The sequence below is a fragment of the Entelurus aequoreus genome, linkage group LG24 (assembly GCF_033978785.1).
Source record: "Entelurus aequoreus isolate RoL-2023_Sb linkage group LG24, RoL_Eaeq_v1.1, whole genome shotgun sequence".
NCBI lineage: Eukaryota > Metazoa > Chordata > Actinopteri > Syngnathiformes > Syngnathidae > Entelurus > Entelurus aequoreus.
Genome location: NC_084754.1, coordinates 25761212 through 25775488, shown reverse-complemented (window position 1 = coordinate 25775488; position 14277 = coordinate 25761212). Strand labels below are relative to the sequence as shown.

Genomic DNA, 14277 nt, shown 5'->3' with positions numbered 1-14277 from the left:
TCACCGTAGTGTATAACTTTCTCCGACTTTTTAGGACGTGTTTTATGCCACTTCTTTTTCCGTCTCATTTTGTCCACCAAACCTTTAACGTTGTGCGTGAATACACAAAGGTGAGTTTTGTTGATGTTATTGACTTGTGTGGAGTGCTAATCGGGCATATTTGGTCACTGCATGACTGCAAGCTAATCGATGCTAACATGCTATTTAGGCTAGCTATATATACATATTGCATCATTATGCCTCATTTGTAGCTATATTTGAGCTCATTTAGTTTCCTTTAAGTCATCTCAATTCAATGTATATCTCATGACACACTATATGTATGTAATATCTTCTAATTTGTTGCGGCTCCAGACAGATTTGTTTTTGTATTTTTGGTCCAATATGGCTCTTTCAACATTTTGGGTTGCCGACCCCTGGGATAGACAAACAAGTCGATCATTAAAATATTCCGGGATGACCACGCCCCGCGCTCCCCAGAGCTCATTTGATTGGCCGCTGCAAAGTCTCTCGCTTGTGCCTTGAGTACGCCACCTTCGGTGGTGGAAGGAAACACATGTAATCCTGCTAGTAATCTCAATTGTGGCATCTATATAACATATTTTTCTGTAACTGTACAGGATTAGTTTTGTTTTTGTATCTTGATTACAGAAACCTGATTGAATTATAATAGCCAATTCATGTACCTATTGGGTGTTATTGTAGCCTATATAAACCAAAACCAGTGGTTTTCAGGGAGTCTTTAACTGTGAGTGGCCCTAAATCAGGGGTGTCAAACTCAAATACAGAGTGGGCCAAAATTGAAAACTGAACAAAGCCGCGGGCCAAGGTTGAACAAATTACCCTTTTTAATAGGGACCCAAACAAGTTTTGCATTAAATATTGAACAAGCAAGGCTTATATAACTTTATAGTGACATGCAAAATCGAGTTATATATATATATATATATATATATATATATATATATATATATATATATATATATATATATATATATATATATATATATATATATATATATATATATATATAAATTAAAAAATATCAATGGCATATCAAATACAATTTAAATAAAAATGTAATGCCTCTTTTCTATTTGCAGCCTTCTGAGGTAAATATCAACATTAACTTTTTTCCACAGGCTAATAAATTTGAAAATAAAATTATGAATAAACCAACCATTCTGGACTTTAAATTGCTCAGTTTGCAACACACTGATCTAATCTGATGTGCCCAAGCCAGATACCTGGCATCTTTTCTTGGATGCTAGTTCATTAATGTCGGGGCTCAGGCTTTGAGTTGAGGCAACCTTCATTATCGAACAAAGGTGTTCATCAGGCATATGTCGTATTCCACAGTCTTGGGGGCATGCCATACAGGCACTGCTTTTAACGTCCTCTACGAGCTGTCGTCACGTCCGCTTTTCATCCATTCTAACAACGTGCCGGCCCAGTCACAAGATATGTGCGGCTTTTGTACACACACACACACACACACACGTGAATGCAATGCATACTTGATCAACAGCGATACAGGTTACACTGAGAGTAGCCGTATAAGCATCTTTAACATTGTTAGAAATATACGCCACACTGTGAATCCACACCAAACACATTTTGGGAGAACATCCGCACCGTAACACAACATAAACACAACAGAACAAATACCCAGAACCCTTTGCAGCACTAACTCTTCCGGGACGCTACAAAATACACCCCCCGCTACGACCAAACCTCGCCCCCCACCCCCTACACACACCTTGTAGCGTCCCGGAAGAGTTAGTACGGCAAAGGGTTCTGGGTATTTGTTCTGTTGCGTTTATGTTGTGTTACGGTGCGGATGTTCTCCCGAAAGGTGTTTGTCATTCTTGTTTGGTGTGGATTCACAGCGTGGCGTATATTTCTAACAATGTTAACGTTTTTTTATACGGGCACCCTCAGTGTAACCTGTATCGCTGAAGATCAAGTATACACTACCGTTCAAAAGTTTGGGGTCACACAGTCCTTATTTTCAACGAAGATAACTTTAAACTAGTCTTAACTTTAAAGAAATACACTCTATACATTGCTAATGTGGTAAATGACTATTCTAGCTGCAAATGTCTGGTTTTTGGTGCAATATCTACATAGGTGTATAGAGGCCCATTTCCAGCAACTATCACTCCAGTGTTCTAATGGTACAATGTGTTTGCTCATTGGCTCAGAAGGCTAATTGATGATTAGACAACCCTTGTGCAATCATGTTCACACATTTGAAAACAGTTTAGCTTGTTACAGAAGCTACAAAACTGACCTTCCTTTGAGCAGATTGAGTTTCTGGAGCATCACATTTATGGGGTCAATTAAATGCTCAAAATGGCCAGAAAAAGAGAACTTTCATCTGAAACTCGACAGTCTATTCTTGTTCTTAGAATTGAAGGCTATTCCACAAAATTGTTTGGGTGACCCCAAACTTTTGAACGGTAGTGTACGTTGCATTCCCTTCTGTGTACGTGTTAAAAGCTGCACATATTATATGACTGGGCCAGCACTCGTTGGACTGAACGATAAGGGTAAGTGCCGATTTTCGGGAGGGGCGCTGAAATTTGGGAGTCTCCCGGGAGGGTTGGCAAGTATTAGAATTAGCGGCGAGTGGCGGGCCAGCTCTAGTGTTAATTTGATATCGCCTCAAGGGCCAGAGTTTGACACCCATGATTTAGGTCATGGGTGTCAAACTCTGGCCTGCGGGCCAAATTTGGCAATTTGGTAAATTCACTTGGCCCTTGAGGCGATATCAAATTAACACTAGAGCTGGCCCGCCGATTATATACAGCGGCGGTGCTGCGGTGACACCGCATTCACCGCTAATTCTAATTCCTCCAAGTTAGTTGGGAGGATGTTTCAAAGTCTTTCAACCATTTGTGTACCTCATCTTCGGAGGTAATTATTAATTTAATTTGGGCCCAAAGTGACTTGACCACCGGAGGCGGGGGAAGACGACCCTTGACGGCCCTCGCAGGTGTGCTCGCCGAGCTGGTAGCGAGCAGCCGCCAACGGCTCGAGGAGGACCGCCAACAGTGCCAGATCCTGCAGGTGTTGGCGGACCGGGCAGAGAGGGGCTGCAAATGGCCCCCCACTGAGGAAGTAGGAGCCAGTCGGGACCACAAAGAAAAAGAGGACGAAATTGAAGAAGAAGAAGAATTAGAAGAAGAAGAAGAAATAGAAGAAGAAGAAGAAAAAGAAGAAGAAGGAGAAATAGAAGAAATAGAACAAAAAAAAGAAATATAAGAAGAAGAAAAAAAAAAGAAGTAGAAACAGAAGAAAAGAGGAGGAATGAAGAAAAGGTAAAAAAGGAGGAAGACGAGAAGAAGAAGAAGAGCGGGAAAGACTAGCTCAAGAAAAGAGGAGACAGGAAGAAGAGAGGAGAAGAAATGAAGAAAAGACAGAGTACACAGATGGCCGTGGCTGACTGGGGAAGTAGGCGCGGCCGGACGGCGTCCCGGCCTGAGTCTGGCGGTGGAGGTATGTGAGGGGGCGTGGCCTGCAGACCTGCAGCGAGGCGGGGTGTGCTCCGATTTCGGCGACAGGTGCATAGATAGCCCACCTGGGCGCGTTTATCTAATCACCTGTCACTCTATAAAAGGGCAGCAGCCGGGAAGGAAGAGGTGGGAGAAGTTGGAGTTGTGGATGGTGGAGAGAAAACCCGAGCACGAGCGAGACGGAGACGGAGACCAGAGCGGATGGCTGAAAAGCGATCCGAAGAACGATACTGTCACGAGAGGCGATTGCTGGAAAGAAGAGCAACGAGTGTATTGAAAAATAAACCAAATCACAAAACCGTCAAGCCTGTCATGTCTCTACTGGGTGGTCCGAAGAACCCGGAAGTGCAAGACCTCCACAGCTTGGTTTTAGGTTTTTCTTTAGGAACAAATAACTAACAAAAAATACAAGTTCCTGATCAAAGTACAAAAATAAAATACTATTGGCAGACAGTAAAAGCTACTGCAAACAATACTCAATGCTTGTTTCCAATGTGCCATGTTTAACTCAAATGGCTTGGTTTTAGGTTTTTTCTTCAGAAACACTAACTGGTCAACATGTTCAGGGAGAAGCAGACTGCGCTTCGCTGGAACTGTTGCAGGTGTGGTTAAGTCACTTCTGGATAACTTGGAGAGCAGAGGATGATCCACCTGCGGTTTCCACCACTGCAGCACATTGCCACTCAGTGCTAAACATTCCCTCCACCTATACTGAAGGAATCAATAAAGTACTATCTATCTATCTATCTACTTGGCAATTTCCTCCTGAGCTCTTTCTCTAGTGCTCTTCCTCTGGGTTTGTGGGGTGGAGAAACGCCCAAACATCAGGTCCAAGGCTGCTTTCTTTGATGGAGGCTCAGGAGCATAATTTATTTTAAATAAAAGAAAAGAAGAGAGAAGAAAAACAGACTATTACTACCTTTTATTACTACATTACTTCATTAGCACAGCTTGATCATTGGTCTATCGATTTTAACAGCAACACTGACATTAATAATTACTCTGCTTCAGTGACGTGCAGTCAGGGGAGGCAGGTGAGGTGGGGCCTCACGTGCCATGATGGAAAGAAAAAAAATGTAAAAATAAAAAAATAAAATTGTTATATGTATCCAGTGATTATACTATAAAGTTATTTTCCATTAAACTTCACCAGTTTTAGATTATTTTTATTCAAAATCGCTGAATTTTCACATTTGCCGTTCAAATACTGAGAAGAGACTTGCGGTGAGTCACCAGCCAGTTGAGGCATGTCACTGAGTTGAGCCTCACCATGGATTGCGCAATGACTCGGCTAACTGCTGGCCTGTTGTGCAGTGAGACCGTATTGCTATATGAATTATATTATACATTTCCATAGTTTAGTTAGCTGAGGTATATAATGTACACTGTATTTTGTCAACAACTGTATGTGTGTAACGTATTTCTTGTGCTGAGCAATCATAAAACGGCTGCAAAAGACGCACTGTGTGAGGCTCGCAGTAATCCCGCCTCCTGGTGGTAGAGGGCGGTAGTGATCCCAGAGATCATTCTTGCGACTACTCGGCTGCAGAAGAAGTGACAACAAGCAGCAACAGTTAGCAGCGATTGTTTATTTTTTCCTCGTGCCTGGACTATTAACATGGAGGATCACATATCTAAAATAAAACAGTTTTCTAAACTGGACTTTCAATCGAAGCAGGAGGTAATAATTAAAGGATCATCTCCATCGAGACAGAGAAACTTTTAAAACTGAAGAAAGATAAGGAAGACTTCTATAAACAAGTTATCGATGCTTTTGTTCAAAAGGAGCTGCGCATGGACTTCATTTATAAGTAAAGGTAAGACCATAATAACGTTTTTTTTAAATTAAATGTGCTTTTTTGTGTGCTACAGTTTGTATGTGTAAAGTTAAAGTTAAGTTAAAGTACCAATGATTGTCACACACACCAGGTGTGGTGAAATTGGTCCTCTGCATTTGACCCATCCCCTTGCTCACCCCCTGGGAGGTGAGGGGAGCAGTGGGCAGCAGTGGCGCCGCGCCCGGGAATCATTTTTGTTGATTTAACCCCCAATTCCAACCCTTGATGCTGAGTGCCAAGCAGGGAAGAATGGTGGTATGAGCTTTTAAACATAATGTTACATACGACAAGGGGAAGGAGACGGCACGACAACAGGAGGTCTAGCTCAACGGGTTTTATTTGAGCTTGATGATTACGTAGGGTGTGTATGCGACTATGTGTGTGTATGCAGGGCTATGTGTGGAAGTTAACCAAATATAAGTTACCAGCGGTTGTTGTAAGTGCGTGTTGGTTGTGGCAGCAAACAAGTCCAGAATGGGCGAAGCAAAAGAGGTTTGTGATCCAAGCGAGGGGTCGAAGGTCGAGGAAGGCAGACTGGGCGTGCGCCGTAACACATAACCCGTTAACTGCTGCCAATCAAATGGTGAATAAGATACTCTTTAGGGCTCATATGTTTGTAAATCTGACTGTGATGATGTCAGTGCCTCACCAGCCATGAACCTCACCGCACGTCACTGTTCTGCTTTTACATTATTTGTACTGGGCGTTAGCTTGGTGACAGTGATTTTGTTGTTAGGTAGAATGCTAAAACATCTATATCTGCTGGTCAGAACCATAGGGCAGACATACATCTTCCCATGACTTCTACCTGGCTGATATTGCACTCAGCGTGTGCGTAGTGACATAACGTACTTAGGCCATATGAAATATCTCCAGCCAGCAGCAGGTTAGCATGCTGTGTCTGAATGTTTATTGTGCCACGTATTGGTGAATACTCCCTCTTCAGAGCATATTTTACAATTGTGTATGCTACGAGGCTGTTGTGTCTATTAACAAGGCAGCATTCGACCACTTGGTTGAGTTGAGTTGAGTTTGTGTTTATTTCAAACATGCATGCATACAACATGATACATCACAATTTCCAGTTTCTCTATTCAACATGTTGGAAAAGGAGTAGGAAGAAGCAGAGCTTATTTAATCCTACCCGTTTTCCTTTACATAGCAGTTGCTAAAACGTTTGTTCACTTCCTGTTCTCAATGTATTCACAATATACTTCATAGGTAATAACATTACAAATAAATAAATAAATAATAATGAGTGAACTAAGTTATATTTCATATGGTGAGATAAGAAAGATTATCTAGAAAATGAATGGAAGGATGAAATATATTCAGAATGTTTATCATGGTTCTTCTTCTTTGTACTTTGTAAACACTAAGTTTGAAAAGTTTCTTGAAGTGGATCATATTAGTACATCGTTTGATTTCTTTGCTTAATCCATTCCATAATTTCGTTCCACATACTGATATACTGAAGGTCTTAAGTGTTGTACATGCATACACGTTTTAAATTACATTTCATTAAATTAAATTAATTTCTCTAAGATTATATTTATCATCTTTCATTAAGAATAATTGTTGTATATTCTTGTGTAGCAGATTGTAGTTTGCTTTGTGCATAATTTTAGCTGTTTGCAAATTCATGGTGGCCTGTAATGAATAAAATAATATCATTAATCCAGATAGCACCTTAAAGTTTAAAAACAAACCTGCTTCTTTTTCTTCCTCTTGCTCCTCCTCTCCGTGGAAACGCTGTCCATCATCTTGGTTGATTACACTCAGCACGCTATCCTCCTCTGCCTGAGAATAATGAACAGAAATATACTGTTTTACATTGGATTATAACACAAGTTTAGTAAAAACTTAGTGAAATACATCAATTGAGCATTTACCATGTTTTCAACTTCTGTGGTTATCTCAAGGAACACCGTGTCCCTCGTGACGTCATCATCGAGGAATTCCAGCTCCTTGAGGCGTGCATCGAGTGCTGAGGCTTTGTACAGGAATTCTTGAACGTATGTGTAGCGGCTGTCAAAGGCTTCTCTGAATGTCTCCTTCATTTCAGAGATGACAGGTGAATCATTGTCCTCTGGGTCAAAATGCCTTGTAATTGTGGCCTAGTGTTGGAGCAATAATTGAAACAGTGGGGCTCTTTTCTTCACTGAGGCAGTTTGGTGATCTCTGGCATGAGGGTCAAGTCGTCCTCTGTGAAGCTCGGCAGGCCTCCTAGAGCCTTCGGCTTTACCCTCCGCAAGGTCAAAGCCACAGCAGGGTGCTGTTCCCAGTAACGCTGGATCATCTCCAAGGAACTGTTCCACCGAGTGGAGACATCACCAATCGGCTTGTGGTGTTTTATGCTCAACTGACTGAGTATCAGAGGCTTCGGTACTCTTGTGGAAATAGGTCACCACTCTCCTGATTTTAATTAGAAGGTCTACAACCTGTTTCACCTGCAATGCTCTTTGTGATGATGGGTTCAAGGAGTGGGCAATGCATCTTATATGTGGATTCATTTTGGCACCTGCTCCTGCTAGGAGCATGTTTTTGGCGTTATCAGTTGTAATGTTCCATTCGGAGAAAACATAGTGAAGACATTCAGTTAAGTTCTCTCCTGTCTGGGCCTCGAGAAAGTGTCTAGATTGCAGCACGTAGTTGTGCATATTCCATTCATCATCGATGTGGTGTGCAGTGACAGTAATGTAAGATGGAGTGGCACAGGACGTCCAGCAATCCATGGTAAGAGCAACTCTTTTCGCGTTACCATCTTAAAACTCATTTGTATAATCTAGCCTTTAAATAGACCCCCCCTTTTTTAGACCAGTTGATCTGCCGTTTCTTTTCTTCTCTCCTCTTCTCCCCTGTCCCTTGCGAGGGGGAGTTGCATAGGTCCGGTGGCCATGGATGAAGTGCTGGCTGTCCAGAGTCGGGACCCCGGGTGGACCACTAGCCTGTGCATCGGTTGGGGACATCTCTGCGCTGCTGACCCGTCTCCGCTCGGGATGGTTTCCTGTTGGCCCCGCTGTGGACTGGACTCCCGCTGATGTGTTGGATCCACTGTGGACTGGACTTTCACAATGTTATGTCAGACCCACTCGACATCCGTTGCTTTCGGTCTCTCCTAGAGGGGGGGGGGGGTTACCCACATATGCGGTCCTCTCCAAGGTTTCTCATAGTCATTCACCGACGTCCCACTGGGGTGAGTTTTTCCTTGCCCGTATGTGGGCTCTGTACCGAGGATGTCGTTGTGGCTTGTACAGCCCTTTGAGACACTTGTGATTTAGGGCTATATAAACAAACATTGATTGATTGATTGATTGATACTTAGAGATTCCATTACCTCCGCTTTTACTTTAGTGTAGAGATTGGGTATTTCCTTGTTAGAAAATAACCGCCTTAGGGGTATTTTGTGTCTGGGGTCAAAAGCATTGGCCATGAACCTGAACCCCTCGTACTCCACAACGCTATATGGCCGCATGCCTTTACATATGAAATATATGATGGTTAGCGCCAGTGATCGGGTGGAATTAGCTGCCAAAGGCTTATTTTGACTTAGAATTGGACCAAAGTCACAGAATAGAAAAGAAAAACACAGCGGTGCTAAATTAATGCATCAGCATCAATTAAATAGCAGCAGAGGTGGGTCAAATGCAAGGAAGCAAAAAAGGTTGGTTCCAAAAGACTTGAGGAACTCAGGACCCCAAAATTCTGTACTGATGTTTGTGAGTGAGTAACGAGAGTGACGGTTAAAGCGGCGTGGGTTATGGCCAAGAACAGTAGCCCGTGATAGGGCTTGGTGTGCCTGATAGCAACTTGCAACTGCCAATACAAGCTTGTGTTCCGGCAACTATGTCTGGTGCTTGAGGCTTGAGTGTTGCAATACAAAACATGAAGTTGAAAGTAAAACTGTCCAAAGCATTCAAAAGAAAGGGAAAAGTTATAAGCACAAATGCTTGCAAAAAGCTAGCTTGGCGCGAAACTTAGCATAAGACATTTGGCGATTGGGCAGAGACCAGACATCCAATTGAGAACTAAATACATAGAATAATCACACAACTGAATATGTCTGAACACATATGAGAGGAAGGAACAAGCTGATTGGAGCAAACAGGGGCCAGGGCAGGACACAGGTTTACCACAAACGAGCATATGGGGAATAAAATCACGGGACAATCACAAACAAATCATGACAGCACCCTTGGGGAACGTGTTCCAGATGTCCCAGAGTTCAAAAACAAGAAAAGGTCATAACTTTTAACAAAAAACAAAAGGGTGGAGGGAGGCTTAGGTCGAACATAAAAAGTCACTTGGCCGATCGTAAACAGAGGAGGGAACCCTCTAGAGAAGCCAGCGGGTGGAAAGGACAGCAGGGCCAGCCAAATCGGTGTGAGGCATCCGGAACGGGCTGGAGTTGTGCATTTGTAGGTCTTGCGTTGCACTAGGTGTATGAGAGGACACCATCTTCCCAGCTGCAACAGGAACTGGACGTGACGTCGACAAGGCTTCAGGCTTCCGCACAGCCAGAATAGGAACTGGACGAGACATAGACAATGCTTTGGGCTGCTGCGGAACAGGAACTGGACGAGAGGTTGACAAGGCTTCGAGCTGACCCACAGCCGGAACAGGAATTGGACAATACGTTGACAAAGCTTAGGGCTGCAGCGGAGCCGCCAGGAACTGGAAAAGACATCGACAAGGCTTTGCTCTGTCGCAGAACAGGACCTGGACAAGACTTTGACAAGGCTTTGGGCTTCCGCACAGCCGCACAGGTACTGACGAGAAATCAACAAAGCTTTCTATGGTACTTTAAATATTGTATTTGTTAATGCACTATTTAGTCTTGATTTTTATCATTAAAAAAACTATAGCAAAATGATTGGTTTTCCCCCTAACTAAAAAGTTCAAACGATAACCAGGGTGACTTTAGACTGCTATTGTCAAAGGACAACACAGACAAAGTAATAACAGAATTGTTGCATGATGGTATTATAATTAGATTTTTGCTCACACTTAATATTGTGTGATAACTTGGGTTTTCTTTGGTTGACATAGACATTTCTCAAGTCAAATCAGATACAGTTATGCCTGTTAAATTGTGCAAAATATGGCTTTGATTAAAAGTGAAGGTACGTTTGTTATTTGCTGAGTAAGGGTTTATCGATCAGCTCAGTGTAATTCTATTAAAGTGTTATGTATTTAATATGGACGATAGAGCTATAACCTTGGCGCTCCAAGCTGATGTATCTACAGTGTTGTGCCTGTTAAAGAATAATGACAAAAACAAATGGCCACAATGGCACCTTGCCAGCACAGATGCCTCCACTGGTTGATATTGTATAATAGCTCAGTTTTTGGAGTATTATTGAGCAATAGTTACTATGCATTAATACAGGGGTCACCAACCTTTTTGAAACCAAGAGCTACTTCTTGGGTACTGATTAATGCGAAGGGCTACCAGTTTGATACACACTTAAATACATTGCCAGAAATAGCCAATTTGCTCAATTTACCTTTAACTCTATGTTATTATTAATAATTAATGATATTTACACGTAATTGAATGGTTTAAAAGAGGAGAAAACACAAAAAAATGACAATTACATTTTGAAACATAGTCTATCTTCAATTTCGACTCTTTAACATTCAAAATTCAACCGAAAAAAAAGAAGAGAAAAACTAGCTAATTCGAATCTTTTTGAAAAAAATTTAAAAAATAATTTATGGAACATCATTAGTAATTTTTCCTGATTAAGATTAATTTTAGAATTTTGATGACATGTTTTAAATAGGTTAAAATCCAATCTGCACTTTGTTAGAATATATAACAAATTGGACCAAGCTATATTTCTAACAAAGACAAATCATTATTTCTTCCAGATTTTCCAGAACAAACATTTTTCAAAGAAATTCAAAAGACTTTGAAATAAGATTTAAATTTGATTCTACAGATTTTCTAGATTTGCCAGAATAATTTTTTTAAAATTTTAATCATAATAAGTTTGAAGAAATATTTCACAAATATTCTTCGTCGAAAAAACAGAAGCTAAAATGAAGAATTAAATTAAAATGTATTTATTATTCTTTACAATAAAAAATAAATTTACTTAAACATTGGTTTAAATTGTCAGGAAAGAAGAGGAAGGAATTTAAAAGGTATATGTGTTTAAAAATCCTAAAATCATTTTTAAGGTTGTATTTTTTCTCTAAAATTGTCTTTCTGAAAGTTATAAGAAGCAAAGTAAAAATAATGAATTTATTTAAACAAGTGAAGACCAAGTCTTTAAAATATTTTCTTGGATTTTCAAATTCTATTTGAGTTTTGTCTCTCTTAGAATTAAAAATGTAGAGCAAAGCGAGACCAGCTTGCTAGTAAATAAATACAATTTTAAAAAATAGAGGCAGCTCACTGGTAAGTGCTGCTATTTGAGCTATTTTTGGAACAGGCCAGCGGGCTACTCATCTGGTCCTTACGGGCTACCTGGTGCCCGCGGGCACCACATTGGTGACCCCTGCATTAATATATCAAACTCATAATCCAATTGGATTCCCCCATACTACATTTTAAGAAATAGCATGTATTTTGCATTTGGTAAGCTGTGTAGTAGAGACGCGCGGTTTGCGGACACAACCGCGGAGTCCGCGGATAATCCGCGGGTCGGGCGGATGCATGACGAAAAAAATAGATTTTAAATAGATTCGGGCGGGTGGCGGTTGAACCAATTCGGAAATATATATACATAGTTAAATGTTGTTACCCACATACGAAAAACGAGCAGCATTCTTTGAAACAGGCAATTATTCATCAGGCACTGCTGCAGCTGTCACGCCAAATTTCTTCCCCCTACAAAAACTCCCCCCCCCTCCATGTACTTCCGTGGTCATGTTTCCTTTTACGTCATTGACAGCAATCGATAGCACTTCGGCTTTGACTGCCCGTCGCTGGAAGGATACTTCGTCTTTGACAGCTGATGGAATCTGAAGAAATCGATTATTGTTTTTTTTTTGTACAGGCGCGAAACAGGACAGTCGCGTGCAGGTTAAGGACCCCCGGCAACTTTGTGATTTTATTGGACGCAGCCCCGGAAGTAAATGGGGGAGGGAAGGTTTTTGTAGGGGGAAGAAATTTGGCGTGACACAGCACACCATACCACAACACAACACAACAGCAGGAGAAGAAAAAAATAAAAATATTGCAATGCCGGCAGAAATAGTAAGCGACAAACTAAAAAAGGGAATACTAAAGACCAGGGAAAAAAAATAACAATAATAGTCAACACTTTCTTAATGGAAATGACAATAATATTATAATAATGATAAATAATATTATCATGCATTAATATCTCTTAGCCTCTAATGTGTTGCCAAGAGATATTAATGCGTGGCACGCATTGAATGTCGTTGTTATATATATTAGATATATAACAACGTGTGAGTGGCGGGCGGTTGTGGTTTTGATAAAATGTTAGTTCAGGTGGATGGCGGGTGGATGACGACTTTTGTGATGCGGTTGAGGATGGAATAATTGCCTATCCGCGCATCTCTACTGTGTAGGTATAGAGATAAGGCCTGACAGCACGGCTGATCAGACTTACGCAGGTCTTGGCAACCGTCCTCGTCCCTATTTAGTCCATTTAAGTCCCTACTTGGAAACAGCAGACATCCCTGCTGAGGACTGGGACTGGTCATTTGAATTTTGGGCTACTGCGCCTCCATTTACAGACATATTACCTTGGCACAACACACATGGTGCAAATTAACACTTGTGCAACCCGCATTCACCGTGCAGAGCTACTGTCCAAAAGCTGCGAGAGATTAATTAACCTTCCCATGTGTGCACAGTAGTTATGTATTGTCCACTTTCTGTAATTTATTCATGGCTCACAAAACTATCGGTCTTCCCTGTAATGAGTGCAGATGGACAGTTGATGTTCTATGCATGCAGACAGTACACAGTATACTGGTTGTGAATATGATGCTGTCTCTTTTACCACTTTCTGTGGGACATAAGTTACTGTTGCAAATATTATATTCAGTAGTAAATGGTGATTGATTGGTGATCAGTTGAAGGTGTGTCCTATCCTGTACCTCTAGAGCAGGGGTCGGCAACCCAAAAGGTTTAAAGAGCCATATTGGACCAAGAGTGCAAAAAAGAATCTGGCTGGAGCTGCAAAAAATTAAAAGCCTTATATTATGTTATAATGAAGGTAACAGATGATGTAAGTGTCTATATTAGCTATAATAGCCTACTATTAAAATGACTCGCAGGCTGACGCAAATCTTCGTTTACAGAAATGTTCAAATGTATGACCGTATTTCCTTGAATTGGCGCAGGGAATATAGTATTCACACGTCTAGAATTACTGCCGGGTCAAACTCGTTTCTCAAAATAATTAACGCATGCTTGGCCTTATCGCCGGTTCATTATTAACGCCGGATCAAATTCGTTTCGCAAAATATTAATCTTATTATCGCATGTCTATAATTTTCACCGGGTCAAACTCGTTTCGCAAAATATTTAGCATATGTCTAGTACTTCCGCCGGGTCAAATTCGTTACGTCACAAGTGACAATTTACCTGTCCTCATTTTCAAAATGGAGGAAGCTGATTTCAGTAGTTTGCAATCGCACAAAGGAAAAAAGATAAAGAGCTATTCAGTAGTATTTAATGTCCAAGCTATTGAATACCGGTATGGTATGCTAAAAAGAACAGTAAGCAGCTATGTTTTATTAATTTACCGTAGCTGCGTGTGTCAAATACGGTATGAGTCATTAAATGACTCCCGCCTCATGGTGGTAGAGGGCGCTAGTGATCCTTCTTGCGACTTCACGGTACTGCAGAAGAAGTGACAACACGCAGCAACAGATCGTCTCTTTTTTTTCCTCTCGCCTGAACTTTTAACATGGAGGATTACATACCGGTATCT

General features: G+C 41.2%; 1 long non-coding RNA gene across 1 annotated transcript; it reads left to right on the top strand.

The window, feature by feature from the left end:
* Positions 1 to 16: 16 nt before the first annotated feature.
* Positions 17 to 10290, top strand: LOC133641644 (uncharacterized). Its single transcript, XR_009824314.1, has 3 exons — positions 17 to 110; positions 7279 to 7430; positions 7527 to 10290. It is a non-coding gene; the product is annotated as an uncharacterized LOC133641644 (long non-coding RNA).
* Positions 10291 to 14277: the final 3987 nt, after the last annotated feature.